The sequence below is a fragment of the Prionailurus viverrinus genome, chromosome E2 (genome assembly GCF_022837055.1).
Source record: "Prionailurus viverrinus isolate Anna chromosome E2, UM_Priviv_1.0, whole genome shotgun sequence".
NCBI classification, from domain to species: Eukaryota; Metazoa; Chordata; class Mammalia; order Carnivora; family Felidae; genus Prionailurus; species Prionailurus viverrinus.
The window spans coordinates 32959700-32985619 of record NC_062575.1 but is presented as its reverse complement, the minus strand read 5'-3'; the positions used below and the strand labels follow the sequence as shown (position 1 = coordinate 32985619).

General features: G+C 45.1%; 1 long non-coding RNA gene across 4 annotated transcripts in view; it reads right to left on the bottom strand.

Annotated features, from left to right (window-relative positions):
* LOC125153127 (uncharacterized) overlaps window positions 1-25920 on the bottom strand; it is a 558449-nt gene that overhangs the window by 297464 nt on the left and 235065 nt on the right. The window lies entirely within an intron of this gene.

The window sequence follows — 25920 nt, the reverse complement described above, 5'->3', positions numbered from 1 at the left end:
CTCAGAGCCTGGAGCCTGCTTAGGATTCTGGCTCCCCCTCCCTTTCTCCCCCTCCTCTGTTCACACTCCATCTCTCTCTCTCTTTCAAAAATAAATAAACATTTTAAAAAATTTAAAAAAAAATTCAATCCACTAAAAGCATGACCATAATGGCGGCCTTGGAAGTACTCTGTGTACCGTGGCTTAGAAAGGGAAGTTGTTATCAGTAGTATATCCACGAGTTTAATCGGGCATCATTGGTTCTTTGCTTTCATTTTCCTTAGAGTAAAATTCATGCCTTCACTTCGGCCTCCAAGGCCCTGCACATTCTGGTCCTCCTGACCTCCAGCTTAATTACCTCCCACCTCACCCCACTCCCTAACTCTGCTCCAGCCCCACCGGCCTTCTTTCTACTCCTTAAACAGACAGGTGGGTCCCCAGCTCAGGGCCCTGGCCCTCGCTGTTGTCTCTGCCTGCTGCTTTCCCTTCAACCCTTCCAGGGTCTGCTCCCTTCGCAACTGTACGTCTCGCCTCCAATGCTTTCCCCACAAGCGAACCCTTCTGGAACACCTAAATGCCGTTCTCAAACTAAATTTCATATTATTTCTCTTTTATCTTGAATAGCCATTATCGCAAGCGGGTATTATCTTCTTAATTAATTCACTTGTCACTGTTTGTCCCTCCAGAATGTAACTTCTGTGAGGACAAAGCCTTGTTCAGCATGGTATCCTCAACACCTGTAACAAAGATGCTCCGCAATGTGTACCGAATCAACAGTTGTTTAACAAAGAACACGAATGAGTAAGTTAATATATAGCTTCTGCTCCTTTATTTCAACCTTTTCCAATTGGCTTTTGCTTTACCCAGGATCCGTAAATATATTTATCGATTACTGCCTTATTTCGCATCACCACGTTTATTATTATCAGTACCACTGGTACTCAGCCAACTGCATTTATTGAACATGCACGGTGTAGAGCACTGTGCCAAATGCTATGGAGGGAAATGAACACCAAAAGCCATCACCACTTCCGTCAGAAAGCCTTCAGTCTAATTGGCAATGAGAACAAGCAAATTTGGACAACATGAGGGCAGGGAAGGGATATAGCAGAGATTCTCAGACTGCCCCCCCCCAAACCGTGCTGTGGTCTGAATTGTGTGCCTCCAAAAATTCATGAGTTGGAGTCTTAATGTCCAGTACCTCAGAATGTGACTATTTGGAAATAGGGTCTCTAAAGTGACAATTAAGATCATACAGGTGAGCCCTAGTTCAGTGTGACTGGTGTCCTCAGAAGACGAGATCAGGACACAGAGGAAACACTACGTGAAGGCGTGGGGAGAACATGAACGTCTACAAGCCAAGGAGAGACGTCCCAGAAAAATATCAACTCTGCTAACAACTTGACCTTGGACTTCGAGCCCCTAGAACTGCAAGGAAATACACTTCTGTTGTTTTAAGCTGTCCAGTCTGTGGTACTTTGTTATGGCAGCCTGAGCAAGTTAATACACTCTCCAGAATTCATTTTCCCTTACTTGCATAAGTAAAGGAAGATGCTAAGGACCTGGCCCCTTAGCTAAGGACTGCATCGCCCGGCCTCCCCCGCAGGTGGATATGACCGTGTGACTAACAAGCTATAAGAACTTGGCTCGACCCCAACCCCCTCCGCCTTCAGACTCCAGTTCTAACTCCAGTTCAGGGAGGCTGTTGGTGGAGAATGCAGAAAGGGAAGGAGACACAAAGAGGTAGGAGTGAGGGCAAACTCTCCTAGATGGCAGACAACACAGGAAGAGAGCCAAAACTTTCTTCCACAAGTCCCACCTAAACTGTGCTGCCTTGCTATGCTGGTCCGCCCAGAAATCCACCAAACAGAAGCCTCCAGAGACAATCCTGTATCCGTGGCAGGGCCAACAGACATCAGCCCCTTAAGCTTAGTACTTGTAAGGCCCACAGGAGGCAGATGAGGTGAAGAAATTCGGGCTTTGTTGTGGGGCAGGCAGGTGGGGCCGAGGTCCTCTAGTGAGAGTTTCTGACAGTCAGCGAGTCCTCGAAGGTGGGAGAAGGGCCCGGTAAGGAAGGGAGAAAAAAGCCAAAAGCAAGTCTAAGTTATTTAAACGTTCCATTAGGGTTAGTCTTCTACTGGAACACAGAGCAAAGACGCCCTCTTGCCCGTTCCCTGCTCCCAGATGGAAACCTCATTCTTGTATGCCTGATGCTACCTTTGGCTACATCCTACATTCAAGTGGTTTTGAGGGGCCTCTACAAAACCTTACCCACTACTTTTCACGTGATACTTATGGGCCAAAAGAAATGCATTCTGAATCCCCAGGAATCAAACAAGATATTAGCTTTTGGAATAACTTACTTGAAAGTGCAGACTCAGCCATTGTGCCAAACAAACAGCAGAGAATGAGCCCGAGCCCCAAAAAGAATATTGAGCAATAATAGTGAAATTTACTGAAAAAAAAAAAAAAAAAAAAAAAAAAAAAGGATGCGGGCCTCGAAAGATCCGCTGTGGAACCAAACACATCCCGTGATGTGTCCTGTTTTCACGCTGCGGAGGCTGGGAGTTTCTAAACGTGGACCCTTTCATTTACCCCTGTGAGCCTCCCCCAGTCACATGTCTGGGTCTCGTGGGCCACAGTGGAGTTTGGGGAAAGCTTCAGGTGGAAATTTTGTCAAAGATAAATGGCCAGGCCCAGCAAGTGGCACTGAGCTGGAAGGAAACCCAGGATGTGGCGCCATGAATCAGTGAGCTCCCCCAGGAGGAGAGGCGGCCTGCTTATTACACTCACCTTGTCATCGATCGGAACCATACAGACATCAGGCCTCGCCCCGCAGGCAGCCAAAGCCGCAGTTTCCAATTTGTGTGCAGCAAGTTGAATCCTGGAAACTCCAAAGTATAAGCAGGTTCGCTCAAAGTACAAGAATCATGAGCCACTGTTTGCCACGGCCCCTGTGGGTGGGACGTGGGGGGCTCCTGAGTGTCTGTGTGATTCCTGACCCCGACATCCAACAAGAGAGAGATTGGTACGTTGAAGGGCATCTCTCCTCACCACTGTATTCCCAGGGCCCAGCCAGGCCCCAGGAAATGTCTGTCCAACAAAGAATAAATACATATTTTTTTTTAAAAAGCAAACAACTGAAATATCACGTAGGGATTTAAATAATTTTAGAGATTCTGTAATAATATGGGCAAATAGCTCACTCTGCATTGTTTAGTGAAAAAGATTTAACATAATAATGTATATTCTGTATAATCCTGATTTGCTTATACTTATATATAACTGAGAGTACCTGTGCCAACATCTTAATAAGAGTTATTTCTATTTTTGCCATTATGGGCAATGTATACTTTATTTTTATGTCTTTTTATCTTTTAAGTTTTCTGGGTTATACAGTCATCATTTGTCATAACAGGTAAAAAGATAAAAACTAAAAATGAGACACAGCCCTTTCTTCTACTGGGCCTCCACGGTGCATGGTTGCCATACCATAAAGAGTCCCCAAGATCTGTCAATATAATGCCCTGACCTGCAACATTCCCATGTGTGAGGATCACTTTGGAGGAGAAGCCAGTACCCAAATGTCGGCACAATGTCACCGCTCCTCATCTGGAACTCTTCCTTTCTAATAGAAGCAAAACATGATACTCTAGTGTCTACAGTTTAGCTCATGGCATTTTGTCTTCCCGCTGCCCACAGTAGGGTGGAAGTCTCAGTTGTTGTAGGTCCTGCTTGGTCTATACACTGGGCCAGCTAAGAAGATTCCAAGCTGCAAGTATTGACTTTTGCTTTGGATGGGGTGACGCTTGGTGGGACCAGTTCAGCTCAGAACTTTGCTGCCTGTGGATAAATATGACAGCATTGTGGAACAGCCCCCTTTTGTACCTAGGGCAGACTTAACGTGCAGTTTAGGTATCCAAGTGCAGGACTGCAGTATCATGAATGAAGTTTAGCACCACGGCCAAAGCTACGGTGGCTTTGGTGGATCTCCACCCGGGAGATGCGAAATCCTCATGTAGAAAATAATAATCTTTCCCTGGTGCCTGCACCATTAGAATTTCTTCTCCTTTCATTTAAATTTCTTTTTAACGTTTATTTATTTTTGAAGGAGAGAGAGACAGAATGTCAGGGGGGAAGGGGCAGAGAGAGAGGGAAACACACAATCCAAAGCAGGCTCCAGGCTCTGAGCTGTCAGCACAGAGCCTGAGGTGGGGCCCAAACTCACGAGCCATGAGATCATGACCTGAGCCGAAGTTGGACGCTTAACCGACTGAGCCATCCAGGTGCCCCTAGAATTTCTTCCCCTTTGAAAACAGAAATATAATTACATGCTGAGACTATGCTGGAATTAAGGTGGAAAATCTCAGCAAGGCAGCCAACCATGAATCCTAAACATTGCATCTGAGTTGGAGCATGTGAGAGCAAAAGAGAGAAAACGGCCATAGGAGAAGAACTTCCCAGTAATGAGACAGAGGCCTTCAGGTCCCATTCAGCCTGAATCTTTCAGCTAAAATCAATGAAGGTTCAATAAATCCTTGCCCTTATACCAGTGCAGAACAGAACATGTTTTGTGTTTTCTTTAAAAGGCCTTGCTAAAGGAGCACCTGGGTGGCTCAGTCAGCTAAGTGCCAACTTTTGATTTCTGCTCAGGTCGTGATCTCACAGTTCGTGGGATCAAGCTCCATATTGGGCTCTGTGCTGACAGCATGTGGGGCCTACTTGGGATTCTTTCTCTCCCTCTCTCTCTGCCCTTCCCCCCTCCCTCCCTCTCAAAATAAATAAAAACCACAGTGAGACACCACCTCACACTGGCCAGATTGGCTAAAATTAACAACTCAGGCAACGACAGATGTTGGTGAGGATGCAGAGAAAGGGGAACCCTCTTGCACTGTCGGTGGGAAAGGGAACCGGTGCAGACACTCTGGAAAACAGTGTGGAAGTTCCTCACAAAACTGAAAACAGAATTACCCTATGGCCCAGCAATTGCACTCTTAGGAATTTATCCAAAGGATACAGGAGTGCTGATTCGAAGGGGCACATGCACCCCAATGTTTACAGCAGCGCTACCAACAATAGGCAAATTATGGAAAGAGCCCAAATGTCCATCAACTGATGAATAGATTAAGAGATGTGGTGTATGTTCTCCCAGAACATATATATATGCATGTGGCACACACACACGCGCGCGCGCGCGCGCACACACACACACACACACACACACACACACACACAATGGAATAGTACTCGGCTATGATAGAGAATGAAATCTTGCTATTTGCAACAATGTGGATGGAATGGGAGAGTATTATGCTAAGTGAAATAAGTCAGCCAGAAGAAAAAGACAGATATCACATGATTTCACTCATATGCGGACTGTGAGAAACTGAACAGATGATCATAGGGGAAGGGGTAGGAAAAAGAAGATAAAAACAGAGAGGGAGGCAAACCATAAAAGACTCTTAAATACAGAGAACAAACTGAGGGTTGGTGGGGGTGGGGAAAATGGGTGATGGGCATTAAGGAGGGCACTTGTTGGGATGGGCACAGGGTGTTACATGTACGTGATGAATCACTGGATTCTACTCCTGAAGCCAAGACTACACTGTATGTTAACTAACTTGAGAATTAAAAAAAAAAAGGCATTCCTAGATTCCACGCATATTGGTGAAAAGCCAGAGCTCCAATAGTTATAGGCTTTCAAGGATTCAGAAAACAGCAAATAAGCCATGGAGAGTGAAGTGAAGGAGCATCGAAGCCTGCGGATCTCAAACTTAGGTATGCATCACAATAACTTGGATCACACTCCAGAGCCTCTGATTCAGAGGAGGTGGTGGGGCCTCATCTCGGCTCTGCTTGGCTTTCTAAGGTGGGGCAAGGGGAAAGGGAAGACGACATTTCTCAAGCAGGAAGGAACACCAGACCAATTTTACCCCATCGGTGGTGGAAGGTCAGTCTCTACCAGAACAGAACAAACAATCCTAGAAGGACCACACACACCACGGGAGAAGAGTAGCCAGCGACTTCTCTTCGTGTCTCAAAATGGCCCCAGGCTGTAGCATTGCACCAATCAGGAAAGGCTAGTGACCATGGCACCAAAATCTCTGCGGCTTGACACAACAAAGTTTATTTTTCACTCCAGACAACTTTATTGCTGGTTGAGTTAGGTTCCCGGGTTGGGTTATCTCCACGCAAGGTGGCTTTGGTCTCATGACCCCTCCGTGTGCATCTTTTCTTCTGTGGTAGCTGTGGCAGGGCCACGGGAACCTGGTGAAGGCTTCTGCTCTCGTGTCACTGGCCAAAGCAAGTCATATGGCCATGCCTAACTTCACGAGGGAGAGGGGAGGAGTGTAAGCTTCCACGGAGGAGATTCACTGGTTAATCCTCTCTCTCTCACACACACACACGCACACACACACACACAAATGCACATAAAAGCTGGTGATAGTCACTAAAGCCAGTACTCTAGTTACTAGTATCGTCCCAATATCAGTTTCAGGTTGTGATAATGTCTTATAGTTACATAAGATGTTAACACTGGGAGAAGCTAGATGAACAGTACATGGGAATATTCTGTATTCTTAACTCCCTGTTGGTCTATAATCTTTCAGAAGACAAAGTTAAAAAAAAAATCTCAGGGGAAGATTCTCCATCCAGGTCCCCTGCCTCACGTCTTCTCTACAAATATCCCACATGCGAGCTGCGAGAGAACTTGTCTCAGGAAAGTGATGCTTTGCTAGAAAAGCAGGAAATCTGATTAATGTGCCAGTGACATGTCTGCGGACATTCACCTGCCTATCCGCACCTTCGGTCTCTGCAGAAATAGAGATGAAATCTCTCCTTTGAAAGTTAAAATAAAAGCCAGTCAATTCCCATGTGTGCCCCCTTTACTGCAGGTAATAAGTAGGAGCCCGGGTGAATTGCTATGTATTTCCCTTTAAATTCTTGGGATTTCAGTGACAGACCAAGGCCCTCATCTGTCAGCAAACTGTTCCAGGCAGACCCATTACTTTAGCACTACAATAAAACAAAGGGCATCAGGATAATCCGTCAAACAAAAGCAGCTGGGAGCATCATCGTGTACCAGAGGCTGTATTCATTTGCCCAGAACATTTAAAAATCTATGCCCTAGCTCTTCTCCCCAAAGTCCTTATTTCACCCAATAAAATAAATTTAAAGTGCATAAATGTATATTAAAAATATCTAAGCAAACACTTGCAGCTAAATAATGTTCACCCAGATGTGCCTACATTTTTTTTATCGTTAGACATGTTTCCTGTTCTCCCAAGTAAATATTTCACTGAAAATGCTCCCCAAGTAGTTGTTATCTCGGTATTTTCACAATAGAATATTCTGTGCTCTACACATATAAATACTGTGAATAACCAGACATTTTCCCGAAGAGACCGCGGATCTCCCTGCACTGGGCAAAATGATTCTCTCCATAACGCCGGCTCTGAGAGCAGAGGCCGTGCTTAGCAGGGTGTGAACTCCAAAATCCAAGGCACCGGCTCCCAATAATTCTTTGGAGCCTGATACGAGGTGAGTCCCTGCAGCATTTGTATGCCTCATTCAAGGTTTCCATGGGAAGGGGGAAGGAACTCAAACACTGAGGTCACACAGAACCCATACTTGAAAGCTGTTCCTTTCACTCGTGTGACTCTGCCCAAGTTATTTATTGCCCCATCTGTAAAATGGGAAACAACAAGAGCGCCTGAAGCCTATGTGTGCGGAGAGTCTAGCCCTCCAACAGCATCTGTCTGGTCCCTCTTCTTTCCTTCAGCAGAGCTCCTTAAGGAGCAAGCCCAGGGCACCCACTGCGGTGTGAACTATCCCTCCAGAACACTTCCCACATTCCTAAAGACCTGTGCCCACTCTTAGGGGGATTTCACTTTCCATGTCCCATTAGGCTCTAGTTGCCGAGCTACTCTACAGAAGTGGTTCTCAAACTTGAGCGGATAGCAGAATTATTGGGGGGGTGGGGTGGGGGGGGGGTGGATGGAGAGCTTATTAAAACACAGATTTCTGGGCCCCACCCCTAGAGTGGCTGAGTCAGGAGATCTGAGATGCTGCATTTCTAACATGTTCCCAGGTGATGTTAATGCTGCCTGTCTGGAGACGGTGCTTGGAGAACCACTGATCTAGAACGGGGTCTTTCAACTTTTCCTACAAAAGGCTGGATAGCAAATATATGAGTCTTTGCAGGCCATACGGTTTCTGTTGCAACTATGCAACTTTCTCCTTGTCACATAAAGCTACCATAGATCACCCATACTACCTTCCAATAAAACTTTATTTATGGACCCTGAAGTTTGCATCTCATATAATTTTTCATGTCATGAGATACCATGCTTTGGGTGTTTGTTTTTGTTTTTGTTTTTGTTTTTGAACAGCTTGAAAATGCATAAACCATTCTTAGGGTCTTGGGCCAGAGGAAAACAGGTAAGTGGTTAGATTTGGCCCCTAAGGCTATAGTTTGCCAAGCCCTACAACTGGAAACACCAGGCAAATGCAATGCTTTCAGCGCATTGAATAAAAATGTCTCCATTTTTCTTCCTCCATCTGTTTCTGTGTTGGACAAGCCCACTCTGTCCAACGTGCTCCCCACTGGCACTGCCCCGGAGGCCACCGCAGCTGAATCCACACTGCCTTGGCCACCATGAGGCCTCGAGAGTTCTCCAGTCCCCTCCCCACCCCCTCCACCCCCCCCACCCCCGCCTTCTTACAGCTTCACTTCTGCTCTTTTTATAGCTTTGCACAAATTTGTCTCTGTGGCAAATTTACAGCACGCACTGCTTGTCTGAACTATTTAAAGGCACAATATTCTCGACTGTGCCATAAAGCTTTCCCATTCTGTGTGTTTTATTTCTCTGTTTGAGAACCTTTTATGAAATCAGCAGCTAGGCGGAAGGAAATCATTTGCATACTTGGCTCCATACACCTGGAATTCTTTAATTCTAGGGATTAGCAAAATGAGTCTAATAAAAAGTGGAGGCCCTTGTTAATCATCTCTGTAAAGTCCCTTCATTACTTGCTCCTTGCGCCCAATCTGAGTGCCCGCTTCAGAAAAGTCACATTGCGCCCGTCAGTTATGACAATTTTACGAATGGATGCGTAATTTTACGTAACACAGTTTGTGTCTGTAGCATTCCTCAGAGTTACAGTGACAGCTGTCTTCTCCCATCCCGGTCTTGAGTGGACACGTCTCAGGGTTATCACAGAAGTGGTGCACAGGTGATGGGTGTGTGAGAACCGCATGGCATCGCAGTCCTGATTCTGAGAGCAGAATCTTCGCATCAACTGGGCTGTTACTGGAGACGACCCGTGTGCCATGCTCACAGCACTTCCCACGTGGAGAACGTGTATGTCTTCTTCCCTTCTGTTCTGTGCTCACTCCCCAGAGCAATCTGGATACTTCCAAGAACTTCTAAATCCTACTCACCCCTTCCCTACAGACTCAGAGAAAAATGCAGAGGTTGCCCCTGCTCTTAAGAAGACTCTTATTAAGGCGGTACCTGGGTGGCTCAGTGGGTTAAGCATCTGACTTCGGCTCAGGTCATGATCTCGAGGTTGGTGAGTTTGAGCCCCGGGTCAGATTCTGCACTTACAGCATAGAGCCTGCTTTGGATCCTCTGTTTCCCTCTCTCTGTCCCTCTAAAGCTTGCATACTCTCTCTCTCTCTCTCTCAAAAATGAATAAACACTAAAAAAAATCCATTAAAAAAAAAGAAGAGTCTAATTAAGGTCAGGTCAACAATGCCGTCACCATGGCTGGCTTTCTGCAAGGGGCCGGAAAACACCACGTATCCTGATTGCCAACGTGGCTTCCAGTTAATTCAAGGTTCCACATGCGACTCTTTACAGAATTGACAAAACAGATATTGGTCTCACAAAAGTAGACAGTTCCCATAATTGGAGATTAAAACAAAATAAAACAAACACACAAAAATCCTCTCTGAAAATCCCACTGATTTTTTTTTTCTGAAATACATCTATGTCACCAAGTCCAAGAACAAGAACCCATAGCTGCCTGAAGTCAGCAGTTGTAATCAGGATAATTCTGAAACTGAATAATGCATGCCGGAATGCTGTTTACAGGAAATGAGCAATTTATTTTATTATCCAAATTTTAAACCCTTTTAATATGCCTCCCAAGAAGACGTCTGATTTAGAAAATTACAAAAGAGAACTTAAGAGAGGACAAGGGATACTAAAATATTGCACCATCATAAAGGCTAGATAAAGAAACTTTACAGGCAGCTTGAACAACACTTACTAAGTATACCCGCATAAATTATGTTGGTGGCTATAAGCAACCAACATTACACTGTTTTGAGTAACCAAAAAAAAAAAAAAAAAAAGCAAAACGATAAGTTGAAATATAAGATTACATTCAGTGGAAGTAAAAAATTTGCTAAATTCCTTTCCTGCAATTAATGTGTATGTGTGTGTGTGTGTGTGTGTGCATATATACATGTATACTGGCAAATACATAAAATGTTTCTGGAAGAATCATAGCAAACTTCTAGTGGTAGTGAAAAAGGACTGGGGAAGGGACTTCCCTTTCCATCGTGTTCCTTTCTGACCTGTTTACACTTGCTAACTGTATACACATCCTTCTATTTTTTGGATTATCAGGATTTATGTGGGTGGTGAAACTGTGAATTATTTTGGGGTCTTTGTCTTCACACTTATCTGTATTTTTAATGAGCAAATATTCCAGAGAAACATCATTTTAGGACCTTAATAAGACCCTCATCTGAACATGAAGGCAGAGGTATATGAATATTATATTTGTAATTAAATTTTTTAAGTTTTGTAATAAATCAAGTTCTCACACATGCACACACACAAGTATGTCTAAAGAGGCACCAAATTAGCAGCTTTCCCGGGACATTCATGTTTCTTAGTCCCACGCTGCCCTTCGGGACTGACTTTGCAATTCAGACGATTTCTGTCTTCATCTATCAAACCGGGCCAGCTGCCCCATGAAGGTTGAAAAAATAGTCAAATACATAAGTAGGAGAGTAACCAAAACTCACTCCCACCCCTAGGAAGGACGCATGGTCTCATGGTCTGTTTTACTGCCCACAATAGCCACCTTTGCACTCATAAAGAAGACAGCCCAAGGACAAAAAGGCCCCGTGGAGATGACTCAGTCTACCTCTTCATACGATAGACAAAGAGCTGGCTCTGAGAGACAGGACGAGGCTTGTCTCAGGTAACTCAGCTGGTCAGAGAGGACTCACACAGCTCCTGGATGAGCTGGGTTTTAACTCGAAGCTTGTCTGAGTCCAGAGCTCAGACTTGAAATCTCTACACCCAACAGCCTTTCGGATCAATAGATCAGGGAAACCTTGCTTACCTCAAACTTTTACTAAGCAAATACATAGATTTTCAAACTTTGCTGCCCACCGACCATGCTGATGGGGAAAGAAATAGAGGGAAATACTCTTTGCCTGCTAGAGAAAATAAGGGGAAATTTGCACTTACTGAGCATTTAGTGTGTATTATTGTGTGTCCTTAACATACGCTGTTTCATTTGATTTAAATTAGGTTGGAGGTTGACATTATTTTAAGGAGCAACCAAAGAATGGCCAACAATTCCCATTCCAAAGACACATGGGCTCACAGAGGTAGAGAGGGGAGTTTTCCAGATTACTTCATCCAACACAGCTACGGTTTTGACTTGGGAGGTTCCTGGCTTGGGAGAAATGATAAGCAACTATGTTTGAACTTCTCAGATTGGTGGTACCAAGCTGATTCTCTGCTTCAGCACCATCTAGAGGCTTTCTCTGGACACTCCAAGCCGATGAATCGTAATTCTTTAATAATAATACTAGTTTTGGTCAAATACTCAGAAGTGGAATTTTTGGATCAAACAGTAGCGCTATTTTTAATTTTTTGAGAAACCTCCATACTGTTATCCACGGTGACTGCACCATCTTGCTTTCCCTTCAACAGTGTGCAAGGGTTCCAATTTCTCCACATTCGTCAACACTTGCCTTTTGTTTGCTTTGCTTTTGTTTTTGTTTTCGGTGATAGCCATTCTGACCAGCATAAGGTGATATTTCGCTGTAGTCTTGACTTGCATTCCCTTGATGACCAGTGCCATTGACAATTGTTTTTTTATATGCTTGCTGGCCATTCGCATGTCTTTTTTGAAGAAATGTCCATTCAAGTCCTTAGTCCATTGTTTAATCTAGGCAGTAGTTTCTTTTGTTATGTTTGTTTTGTTTTTTACTTCCAAGTAGTAGGAGTTCCTTATTTTTTGGGAAATCTACCCTCTGTCAGACATATGGTTTGTAGGTATTTTCTCCCTTTTCATTCCATTGCCAGTTTCCTTTGCTGTGCAAAAGTCTTTCAATTGCACCCCACTTCTGAGCATTTACCCAAAGGAATTGAAATCGGGATCTACAAGGGATGTTGGTGTGGCCATGTTCATTGCCACCTTCTTCACGTTAGCCAATGTATGGACATGATCCAAATGTCCATGGACAGATGACTGCATAAAGGAGATGTGTTGCATACATACAATGGAGTAAAACGAGCTTTAAAAAGAACGAAAATCTGTGTATGCAGCAGCATGGATAGGCATTGAGGATATTATGCTAGTGAAAGAAGCCAGTCACAGAAGGACAAACACTGCATGGTTCTATGCAAGGTATCAGAAACAGTCAAATTCATAGAATCCAAGAGTGGAATGAAGGTTGCCAGGGGCTGAGGAGAGGGAAAAATGGAGAGGTACTAATCAATGGGCAAGAAGTTTCAGTCACCCAGGGTGAATAATAATGATACTAATCAACAATATCATGCACTTAGAAATTAGTTAAGAGGGGAGGTCTCATGCTAAGTGTTCTTACCACAATGAAAGAAAATTTAAAACAAACAAGTGTTAAGCTGACTTCTGACATTTAAGTGCTTCCTGAACTAAATCAAGTGTTTCATTCATTCCAAATCACCATCAGCTAATGTCTACTGAATGCTCACTGTAGGTCAGACCCTATCCTGAGAGCTTTATAGCTTTCATCTCATCCAGTGTTCTCGACACCCCTAGGAGGCAACTGCTTCACTAACTCCTTTGCACAGGTAAAGACACTGAGGCTCAGGGGGACTAAGAAATTTGCCCAGAGTCACAGAACCACTAAGTGGGGGAGCCAGGATTCGGAGCCCCGGGCTGACTTTCTAACCACTATACCCCCACCCGCTTTCCAGCAAGGTTAGTGAAAAACCCTGGCCAAACAAATAGTTGTTATGTCCTATTTGCAATTTTGTGAGACACAGTTTGTGGTTTTGAAAGTTAAGAAATTCCAATAATTTTTATTCCTCTCTTCCCCCACATCCTGCCTCCCCGAAGTCAAACAGGGAAATTAATACCTGCATCTAGATCCCACCATCCTCCACTGCCTTCGCTTCTTCCTTATCAGATGAAGAAAACTACAGGCCTTGTTGCTTATCTATATTCACATCCCATCATCTGAATACCGAAGAAAGACCAGCCGGACTGTAAATCACCAATATGAAAAATGAGGTGCCAGCCCGTCCCTCCGAACTCCAAGGCAACACCCCCAGGATGAAGCAATGACGGACTATGTATGGCATTCACAGTCACCGAAGATGCCAACTCGTTTGTCGCAAAACCATCTTCTCTCCCTCCTTGGCATACTGCCTCAGATAGACTGCCTTACCAGCCTCGCACGTAGTCACTGATGACAAAGGACCGAGTCCAGTCGATGGGTAAAGGGGAGAGGTGACAAGTGCCACGTTGAGGACTGGCGCACATCCTCCCAGTGCCCCCATCCCACCCCTCAATACTCTCTCGCCTCCTACTCTGGTAGCAGAAGCCCACAAACAGGGTGACTTTGAAAGCCACGTGTTGAAGACGGCAGAGCCACCAGACGGGACGAGACCGTACCTCCAAATCACTGTTTTTAGAGAAGAGTTCCATGTTGATCAAGAATATAGGTTTGGGGGGGCATCTGGGTGGCTCCATCAGTTAAGCGTCCTACTCTTGATTTTGGCTCAGGTCACGATCTCATGTTCATGGGATCGAGCCCTGCATTGGGCTCTGTGCTGAGCCTGCTTGGGATTCTCTCTCTCTCTCTCTCTCTCTCTCTCTCTCTCTCTCTCCCTCTCTCTGCCCCTCCCATGCTTGTGGGCTCTCGCTTTCTCTCAAAGTAAATAAATAAACATTAAAAAAAAAAAGAATATCAGTTTGGGAAGTTATGTGAGTAAGAAATAAATTTTTGCATAAAATGCACTGATGTTTGGCAGCTGTGCACAGCAGCTATACTTAACCCTAACCAATTCAGGTCTTGCCTGATGTTATCAATGGTCTCCAGAATGTATTTAGTTCAAATAACAGAACACCAGTCCTCAGAGCTAGCGTGTGGCTCAAGATGGTGGCCCAGGATCTTTCCTTTTAGATACTCTGCCCTCTCTTAGAAGGCATTTGCCCATACACATACCACCTCATGGATGCTATGTCCCTGCAGCTTGACCTCAACACTATTCTAGGCAGGAAGAAGAAAAGAGGAATTAGAAGGACGGTATCGCCATCAAGAAAGAACAAGCTTTCCACGAACTTCTTGGTTTATGCTTTATTGGCCACAACGGAGTCACACGTTCACCTCAAACGGCGAGTGGTCCGATATAGTGAAGAATTATAATGGGGCACACGGAGGGGCTGGAAAAATGCCATGTTTTTTTTTTTTAAGGAAGATGGGGGCTAGGTAACTAGCATTGTCTGTCTCAGTAATAAACAGGGTTCATATCCAGGAGTTTAGCAAAGAAGGATCACAAAGAGCCCTCAGCCTAGCCATTACCTTGTCAAAAAAGCCCCCATACTTCCTCTGCCCCAACATACACATTTTCATCAACAGCTCTACTTTTCTCCATGTCCCTTTCAGCATGGATGACTCCCTAGCACATACCTACTTTTTGTAAGATTTCATTCCAAACTTGAAGTGAACTAGATAAGGATGCTACTTTAGCTTCTGATGAAATGTGCCACATCTTAGAGTCAGAAAGCATGTCTATGGTGGTCAAGTCATCCTTCAAAGCCACACTTGTCTTATCCTACAAGTAGGGTAACTTCTGTCCTTCCTTCCACCAACACAGCTCCCTGCTTCTTCTCTGTCACTAGCCTCTGCTCCTGACTGTGCTACTCCGTAAACAAAAAGACACATTCACATCTGTTGGACAGAAAGTGGTTGTGAGGAGTGAGTAGACTTGCTCATGAGAGTCAACCGGTACAAACGGTCATGTTGAAGAAAACCCACATGGCAATAAGAGGCAAAATGTAGTACTGAACCTTTTGGTGCACGGTGCATTTGGGAATGACACCAGGAATCTAGTTTTACGGATTTTGCAAAAGAAAAGTACCCATGTTCGAACGAGGAGCAGATACTCCTAAGAATCGTCACCAGCCTAACCCACGATACCATTGCTTCCACTGAGGATCTAACATTTTCATCAGATTTACCACATAGGCCGCCCTAGCTGACAGAAACAACCTACATCCGGCTACCAACATGGAATGGGGACAGATGCTGCATTTGGTCTGTTGGGGGCTGCACATTAGGATGATTCTTCAAAAAGAACCAAAGTAGGGACACCTGGCTGGCTCAGTCAGGAGAGAACGTGACTCGTGATCTCCGAGTTGTGAATTCAAGACCCACGTTGGGTGCAGAGATTACTTAAACATTTTTTAAAAAATGAAAAATAAATAAAAAGAACCAAAGTAGACTGTGGTGCACTTATGATACGGTGGAGGCCAATGTCCTGAAACTGATTTTGAATCTTATACCCAATATCAATAGTCATGGAAAACAAGGGATACTGTATTAAACTCAAATTCTCAGCATCTTGCTTATTTCCACTATGAATCATATATGTATATGTATATGTATATGTATATGTATATGTATGTATATGTATATGTGTATGTGTATATGTGTGTGTATATATACATATATATATATATATATATATATATATATATATATATACTGTGCTGTGTTTGAGCCCAAAGAAGTCTTGGTCATGATGAGTCAGGCTCATCAGCCCAATCAACTATATGAAAGTCACTGCTAGTGCTGTTGTGTGGGGCTAGGTCTTTTTGGCTTTCTGGAACTGAGAGCACAAACCTGGGAGAATTCTTCCATTCTCTGTTATTATTGCCCCTAAAACCAGAATAATAACATCTGACCTAGTTACATACAGGACATAGTATAATGAAATAATGTACCAATAAGGATAATGATTAATTCATAGTACTATATGCCTAGCTTGGCATCACCTGCTTTATATACAATTGCAATTAATCCACACTATAACAGCCGTTTCGAATAGAAGATCAGTTTCTCATTCCTAAGATGAGTACCCCTGAGACGCAGAGTGTGATTAGCCTGTCACATCACTGGTATGTAGTTGAACTTCTACTGAGACTTAAGTCTCTGTGGCCACAATGCTTAGACTATTTCAAAGCATTATACTGACGAAAGACACCAGTGCGATTTTACAGGTAAACTTAATAAAGGGTTTGGGGTGAAGTGCAGTATTTTCTACCTCTTTGTTTGCCTTGACCTTTGCCTACCAGCGAGGAAACGAATGTTTTCAATTCTATAAAAGCATAAAGAGGGGCGCCTGGGTGGCGCAGTCGGTTAAGCATCCGACTTCAGCCAGGTCACGATCTCGCGGTCCGTGAGTTCGAGCCCCGCGTCGGGCTCTGGGCTGATGGCTCAGAGCCTGGAGCCTGTTTCCGATTCTGTGTCTCCCTCTCTCTCTGCCCCTCCCGCGTTCATGCTCTGTCTCTCTCTGTCCCAAAAATAAATAAACGTTGAAAAAAAAATTTTAAAAAAATTTAAAAAAAGCATAAAGAAAGGCAGTTTATCTCAAAACATAGCTTGGGATATAGGCCCTCCCTGCCTTCCTAATGTCACCGCCATCCCTACCATGGGGTGAAAAGATTTCTAGGCACTGTTTTCCAGAACTTTTATCAAAAGATTTGGATTTCAGAATCCATTTTAGAGGTTTGGCTTTTTAAAACTCCTCTTCTGACTGACTGATAAATGATATTGAAACACAGCCACTTAATATTTAGCCTATGTCTGTCTGTGCCTCTTCAAAGATAATTTGGGAGAAGTTGACTACCTGGGGAAGATACCAGGAGTTGCCAAGAAACTCTTCTATTGACTTTCTATTTATCTCTCCCCTTTAAGTGTCTGCGCTACCAGCAGATAGGCATGGTTATTTACGCAGGTCTTAGACGAAAGAAAGGACTGTCTCTGAAGTTTGCTACTCTGGCACTATACTGACTTTGACCCGATCTGGTGCACCAGTGGAAAACACCTAGATGGACATAACGTTGAACGATGTTCTGTACGAGCTCTTGAAACAAAATGGCAGCCAGGTTTTTACACCAGCCGGTCTTCTTGGATTTTAAATGAATGAGAGCTCCAGGTTTGGGATATGTGTAGAAACTATAGAAATTCACGGTCTTCCTGAACAAAGGCAACTGTAGACCAGTTGTTTGGTTTCAATGCTACAATAACTTAATTAGAGTAAAAGTGCTTGTCCCATCCCCTTCTTCAGCTAGGAAAATTGGGATGTGTTTAATAATGGGGGATGAAGCCCACTTAACGAATCTGTAGTCCACGTGCTCCTTGGGGATGTGTATACTGAATTACATTTCCACTCGCACTACTTAATTTAGGAATTGATTGAATGCAGTCAGGTAGAGAATGTGGCTTTTTTTTTTTCCTCTACACATGAATGTGAGTTATAGAACACATCAACAAATGGAAAATGACTACAGATACAATACCTGGTCATAGGATCTGTTAAAAGAACATGTGATTTTGGTAAGACCCAGGTAAAGCCTGAAAACGAGGCATTCCCTTTGACCTAGTAATTTCATTTCTGGGAAACCATCCTGAGGAAATCATTAAGAATGCGTATAAAGATCTTGGACCCTATAACTGCCATGCGAAGACGCCCAGGCTAGCCTCCTTGAAGATGAGAGGTCACATGGTCATTCAGCTGTCACAGCCAACCCCAGCTATCTTAGCCAATACCAACCACCAGTCTTTTTTTTTTTTTTAATGTTTATTTATTTTTGAGAGAGAGAAAGAGACAGAGACTGAGTGGCGGAGGGGCAGGAGAGGAGACACGGAATCCAGAGCAGTCCCAGGCTCTGAGCTGTCCGTACAGAGTCCAACCTGGGTCTCGAACCCACAAGACAGTGAGAAGATGACCTGAGACGAAGATGGACACTTAACTGACTGAGCCACCCAGGCGCTCCCCAAACACTGGTCTTATGAGTTAAGTCATCTTAGACTTTCCACCCAACTTTGAGCCACTGTGACTGAAATCAGTTGAGTGACCCTAGAAAAGCCCAGCAGAAAAATACTCAATTGAGCCCAGCCCAAATTGCTGATCCACAAAATGATCATTGCAAACCATTCTGTGTAGTCTGTTTCATTTGTCTTTGGAAGTAATCCTGACATCACACACTCTGCTGCCTACAGAACTAAAGACCGCATCAGCCAACCAGTGGATACATATTAGGAGGAGCCAATGGAATGACTCAAAGTGTAGTAAATGTCATAGGTAACTACATTCATTTTCTAGGGCTGCCATAACAAAGGACCACAGACGGGCAGCTTCCACAACAGAAATGCATATTCTGTCATAGTTCTGGAGGCTGGGAGTCTGACATCAAGGGGTCAGCAGATTTGGTTCCCTCTGGGGGCCGCAAGGGAAAGATACACTCTAGGCCTCTCCCAGTGGCTTATAAATGGTCATTATCTCTCTATGTCTCTTTTCATTGTCTTCCTTCTGTGCGTATCTGTGTCCCAATTTCCTCTTTTTATAAGGATTCCAGTCATATTGGATTAGGGCCTAGCCTAATGTCCTCATCTTAACTTGATTAGCCTTATAAAGACCCCCATCTCCGAAAAGCTGACATTCTGAGGTACTGGGACTCCCCACACAGCATTTTGGAGGCACGTGATTCGATTCGTCACAATAACTCCAGGGAACCATAAAGACATTTGTATGCCAAATACCTTTTAGGCACAAAGGTGTGGCGGCTGAGGGTCCACAGGAAACAGCCCGTCTCTTCTGTTTGATCCTTTATCTCCGTTCCAGAAAAAAACTGGGCACTTGGTGTTCATGCGTCACAATTTCAGAGGCAGACTTCTGCTGGGGCAAAGGAATAGCTTTCTAAATCGCCCTCTTACACCCAACAGTCACAGGCTCAAATAGCAAAGACTCCGTGGAGTAAACAGTCTCCATCTTGCCAGAAAAGCTGCCTTCTGGGTCTCCCAATCCTCTCAGCGACCAAGGGTCCTGATGATGCTTGGTCTCACGCAGCGGGATAGGATGCTCTTTCCTGCGTGCACAAAACACCGATGTTGGGCGCAAAGGGCCCCCTGGCAGTCAGTGATGAGGACAACGCTGGCAGACTAAGAAGTGAAACCCAGGAAGAGTCTTTGTTGTTTCCACTAAACCCCTTAAAATGAGAGAAACATACCAGGGGGCAGTGACACATTGTTTTATTTTAGTTTTTATTTTTTAAAGGGTGACTTTTCCTCATAATTTTAATTTTAAGACACAGAGAGAGAAAGCACGCTTGCAGGAGGGGCAGAGGCAGAAAGAGAATCTCCAGCAGGCTCCATGCTGAGTGCAAAGCCCAACACGAGGCTCGATCCCACAACCCCGGGATCATGACCCGAGCCAGAATCAAGAGTCAGACGCTCAACCAACTGAGCCACCCAGGCGCCCCAATACATTGGTTTAAAAGAATGACTGAACAATAAAATCATGACCTAAAGGGAAACTTGAATCAAGGGGTACCACCAGTTCTCATCACAGTATCTATTCGGCTGCCACATCCCCTTTGCAATGAAAGAGAACAGAGGAGTGATGTGGATTGCCTTTGGTTTGTAAAATAGTCCAGTGTCACCTGTAACATTGAACTTCTAACCATCCTATCGGCCACCATTCACAAAAACACAGACACAAAAAACAAAAAGGCTGATCACATTTCTTTTCAGCCTACGGCTTCTCGTCTTTAACACCGCTAACGCCAAGGACAAACTGTGCACTAAGACAACTATGCCAGGACTCTTCTCTCTCTCTTAGACCCCCAGACTAGACAAAGACAGTGGCAAGGACATCGTGGCATTCCACGCAGCATCTTCTGAGCATTGAGAACAGGACAGGCGTGCTGTTCTGAGGGCGAAAAACATGAAGGCGAACGTGAAGACTGAAAGGTCCCACGTGCAAAGATGAGAAAAATATTTTCTCCCTTGCTTGGCCCACCCTTCCAAGCAGTTCTGGAAGTCAGCCAAAGAGGCCAGGTAGGGGCCAGTGACCATGCCTGCCCCAACCAGACAGTTCAGAAGTGTTACCTGAATGACTACAGTCAGCTAAAGAATCAGAGAGGGGGCAACTGTCAAAGCGCTCACGGTGGCCTGAATGAAGGGGAGACACGCACACACAATTAACTCAATAATAACTACGTTTAATAATTACGTGCGTATGTCCTTCCGGGTCGAGGGGACTCCAGCCCGCCGTACAGCTGGACATTTGTCAAGAGTTGGAATCCGTTCTTACATTTGTTATCTCCTATGCTTTCTCTCTCCTACACCATGTCTTGAATTCTTCTGTTCTCCGTCAGTCAGCCTCACTCTGTCCCAAACGGTACTTGTTTCCTTTTTCAACTGCTACAAAGATTACACTCTGCGTGTAAAAAGTGAATGTTCTCCCACATCAAAAACTGACACCACCGGACTTCCATTTGCTCAAGCCAAAACCTGGGGCATCATCGTTCTGTGCCCTGGGTGTTGTTTTGTCCCACCCACGTCAATGAAAATACATCAGAATCTGATGACTCCTCTCCTCCCCCCCGCCCCGTCCATCTCTGGCTAACTGGCCCCCATGTTTCCCTGTGGCCCCACTGTCCACACTCCCACTTCTCCGCACCAACGAGTAGCCGGGGAGACGCAGCGCCTTCCCGAAAAGATCTCAGACGTTCTACACGAGTTGGCTTCCACGACCTACCTCTCTTGACCTTATAGCCTATCTTTCACGGCGCGAAAGGATTTCATTCGTTCAAGCAAACAACTGAGTAGCAACTGAGAGGCAAGGGAGGCACGAACACCAGGGAGGCCGGCCAGTAGAGATGCTACCAGTTCTTATGAGGGCAAAGATTGAAGAGAGTGCCATCTGAGCTCTTGTCTCTCCGCCCCACCCCCCTCCTCCGCTCCTCCTTATGAAAATTAAATCCTGCGGTAATCATATTCATTGTATCCATTTACATATGCATCATGTTTTATAGGATCCCCTGAGTGAGGTAATTAACATGCTCTGTTCTTCAACAGAACAGAGCCTCTTTTCTTTCCTTCCTGCCGCCCTAGAGCAGGCAGCACCTTTCTTGTAGCTGGGATCCTGTGTAATGGATGGGTTCACAGGGTCCCTGATGGTGTCACCAAGATCTTGCCTGATATACTCGCATGCCCCACCCCCTCTGCTTGAATGGAAAACCCTCCTCTATTAGAACTCTCTTGGTTTTCTCAGCTTTCTCTGCAGGAGCGGACGGATGTCTTTTTGAGAACAGGCAAATAAATTGTCCCAGGCTTTGCTAAACCGATTAAATGAATTGGCTCTTGTCCACACACTTCTATCAGGCAAATCATCCAAGCAGGCCGGGTGGGTGAGAGTATGAGGGGGTGACACTGGCAGGTGGGGTGAGGTTCCTGTGGGAAAATTCAGCCGAGTCCAACAGAAACAGAACGAAACAAACACAGAGAACACACATCCAGTGAAATACATGAACAGGAAACAGCACCTGCCCAGAGCTTCTACAGATGGGCATCGTGTTTATTCCCCCACCCTGCGAATTACAGCAAGGACGGTTTTCCCACTGAGGAGTCAGGACGTTATGAACTTGACTATGGTTCCACAGGTTTTCAGGTGCTGAGTTGTATTCTGGGACCCATCTTGAAAGCCGACTTTGCCTTAAATAGATGTATCAAAATTATACACACTCAATTTCCAAGATTTAAAAATCTGCCTTTGTTTGTTTTCTACCTTTTGGCATTTCTTTTTTTTTTTTCTTAATGTTTTATTTTTGAGAGACAGAGAGAGACAGAGATAGAGTGTGAGCGGGGGAGGAGCAGAGGGAAGGAGACACATAGAATGGAAAGCAGATTCCAGGCTCTGAGCTGTCAGCAGAGAGCCCGATGCAGGGCTCGAACCCACGAACCGTGAGATCATGACCAGAACTGAAGTCTCATGCTTCACCGACCGAGCCACCCAGGCGCCCCCCTTTTAGCATCTCTGACACTGGGATGCACCCTACGATCGATGTGTATGTTTAATACGGCAGTGCGTCTTCCTCTTTTCTTTGTTTTTTCTTGAAAGGCTATTACTGAATCAGTGGGTGTGCCTTAGAGTCAATGGTGTGTGAGCACAAGGACACGGGGTACCCACACTTGCGTAAATGTCAGTATGAGCCTGTACACTCACCTCTCCGGGTATATTCATTCAGCAGCTCCTCTTTGCTACGAAAGGCACGCCAGCGCAGCCCTGAGGTCCTGGGAGAGCCCTCATCCGGGCTCCACTAGCCTGCCTGCAGCTTTCAAGGAGAGCTGTGTGCCTCCACGATCAATTACTTTTCGGAAGGGAAAAGCCCCAACAAGCTCCAAACATTGCCAAGAAGTCAAGGAAACGTTACTACCGTTTGTTGCCAGATCCTAAGAGGCGCAGAAAAGTCCCAGGGAGGAATCAAACCCTCCCGTGGTCTCTGTGCCTCTCGGGCCCAGGGGAGCCCTGGCTCCACCTTCTTTTGTGCTAAAGGTCCTGTGAACCACACCAAGGACAGGAACTAAGCCCAAGCAAGACAGGGCCGCACTCTGCAAGTGAAGAAAACGCCTCGTGGCTCGGGCAGGGTTTCTTTACAAACTCCTTAATTTCACCTCCTGAATTTTACGCTGAATTTTGTCAGTTTATAAATTTGCACTACAGCTTGGCACTGGGAAGGGGTGGGGGAGATAATCAAACCCACGGGCGTTTTACACACAGACACTGAAAAATAAAGACCATTAGCAAAAAGTATAATTAAATTAAAATGCCAACTTGCCAAAGAAGCTCAGTAAAAGGGAAATATATCAAACTGTGATAATACAAATGGGCTATTTCTCAAGGTGTGAGAATGTCAATGGAATAAACTCTGATAATTCGCTGACTTTTTCTGCGCAAGGTAGAGCAAGGGTTTAAAAATAAATTACCGCAATAACACACACAGCCACATAGTGTGTGTACAATTGTTTAACCACGTTAGGACCGCATATCTGGGAGCACCAGGGCCTGAGGGACATAGAAAAATCACTTAAAACCAAATTTCTCCTTTTGGGTGACTTGGCCAGGCCCCAACCCCAGCAGAAATTTTTATTAGGCACCGGATCTACGTTTTTAGGTCCATTCAGCCTGATTTATTTTGAACGAGTGTTTGCCAGTTAAGTTTAACATATCCAGTTAACGATAGCCGAATATTCTCTAAAAGGGATCTCGTAATGAGGCCACGGTTCTTTGTAGAATATTGAAAATTACTTTTGGCATGCAAGTTCGTTTTGTTAATTCCTCTTTTAGTGTGCAAATAACCTTTGAAAACCTGCTTCTAGGTGTTTATGTGTCAGGACAGTATCAAAAATTATTCAATTGCCAAGTCACATGTCAACACTTCAATGTACAAAGCCTCGGAGAATCCCGATTCTCACTACTCTGCTGCCCTCTAGTGGACAGCCGACAAATCCTCGCCTTCGTTTGGATTTCTTTTTCTTTTTTCTTTTTTTTTTTTTCAACCCAAGCCTGCTACGCCAGCCATTTCCATTTGCATCACACCACGAAGGTAAGTGGCACTTTAGGAGAGGTAAAATATAAACAAGAAAGCAGGGACCCAACTGAAATCCCTGGGGGAACACTTAACAAAGGTGAGGCTGTCAAACATTTCTTAAGAACCTCTCCACTTGGAAACCAGTCACCTGTGGCTCCCACCACGTCTTGAGAACAACGGATGGCAGCTCGCCCCGTCGTTCAAGTGGTGGGCTGAATAGACTTTCTGCCCACAGGAAGTTGGGAAGTGGCTCAGGTTCTCCCTCTGAAAGTCACAAGGTGAAGACCGGAATGTCAGAGAGAGAGAGAGGACGTTTAAAGTTCGCCCATCCTGACGCTTCTCATGCTGGATGGTCTCGAGCAACCTTGCAGAAGTATCCAGGTCCTTAGGGGAACTAAAGAAGACTCATTACATGAGTAACAGCATGGCTGGTACGCAGTTATGACAATCACATGCACTCGCCAGGCCATTTCATCCCCACAGTCGTCCGGTGCAAAGGCAGAAGCCCAGGGAGAGGGAAAGGACCCTGCCAGGAGCCCACAGCTAATAGAGGACACAGCTGTCACCAGAACCCAGGTCTTGGCGATCCACAGCCCAGAGTTCCCCCCATTACGACAGGCACCTTTGCCCCACTGATCACAGCAGCGGGTCTCTGAACACGTTTTCATAGTCAGTTGCAATGGGGCGTAATGAGTAACCTGACAAATGAGAGCCAAATTACGGAAACTGGTGAATTCGTTACCTTTTCAAAATGAATGACCGTGGATCCCCACTTATTCCTATCGCAAAATCACCCTTACTTGCATTCCATGAGTGGTAGAGAAAGTGGCGGAGATACAGCTGTGAAGCGCTGCCCATGTTGGGATGACAAATTTCAGTCCGTAAGCCCAGAGGAGCGAGGGATGTGAAGTTTGTTTTGGTCTGGTTTTGGTTTGGTTTGTGGTTCGGTTTTTTACTGTTTCTATGGAGACCCTCATTTCACCAAGCGGTGTAAACTTCATTTCAGTTGAGTCAGGGCATCGCTGCCCTCCCAAGTCACCTGGATGGAGGTGGAAGGGAGGAGGGGAACGCAACACACATCCTCAGTGTCGTCCTTTATCCAAGATGGCACCCACTGTGCTTTCCTCATCCGTGTCTAGTATTCTGTCCACAGTCCCAAGGGCTGCCAGTTCCGTCAGCTCTCTGGGCTAAACCCAGAGCTCTGAGTGCCTGGGAAGCATTCTCCCGCCATTGGGCATGTCTAGCTACACATTCCACGCAGTTATGGCCACTGTAGAAACATCAGCCTCCCCCATCTCTACCTGAGAAGGAGCAACCTTCTCTTTCCTTTTCAAATCTCATAAGCTACGTGTGGTTTCCATTGCTCTCACCCTCAGCCTACGCTATTCACCCCAGGATCCATCTCATGGGTCAGAGAGCTGAGCCTTTGCTCAAAGACCCACCAATATCAAATTCACCTCATTCATTCATTCGCTCAGTGTCTGCTGAGCTGCTCCTCTGGGCCGGGCCTGCCCTGGCATTGAGCATACCCCAATGAACAAGGTTGACCAGGTGCCTGCCCTCGTGGGGCTCACAACCTAGAGACGGAGACGCCATTAAACCAGAAAAATGTGCACAAAAGTATCTCAGGGATGAGTGGGGAGAGGAATGAGGGATGGTGAAGAGGCACATAACTTCAAACTGGGTAGTGAGCAAACATCTTCATAAAAAAGTATACATTTGAACACGGGTTTGCATAAATGTCCATGTGGAGCCATTTCCCAATCTTGGAGCCTCGAATCTCTGCTAGAGTTTACCACCTGTTCTTCTGAATAGCAAAAGCCAGAACACCTTTCCTTCATATGTTAGCTGTCCTGGGAGACATGAGAGCAGGACAAGGCACTTAGGGGGGCTGTTAGGAGGTACAATAGAAAAATATTCTAAAATACCATGACAGGACACGCACTTTGGTAGAGATGTTCCTAGTGAGCAAATCCTCCATCATGTGTCCTGAGCAGGGGCAACTGTGGCTGAGACCCATGGTCTTGAAGCACTTCCAGA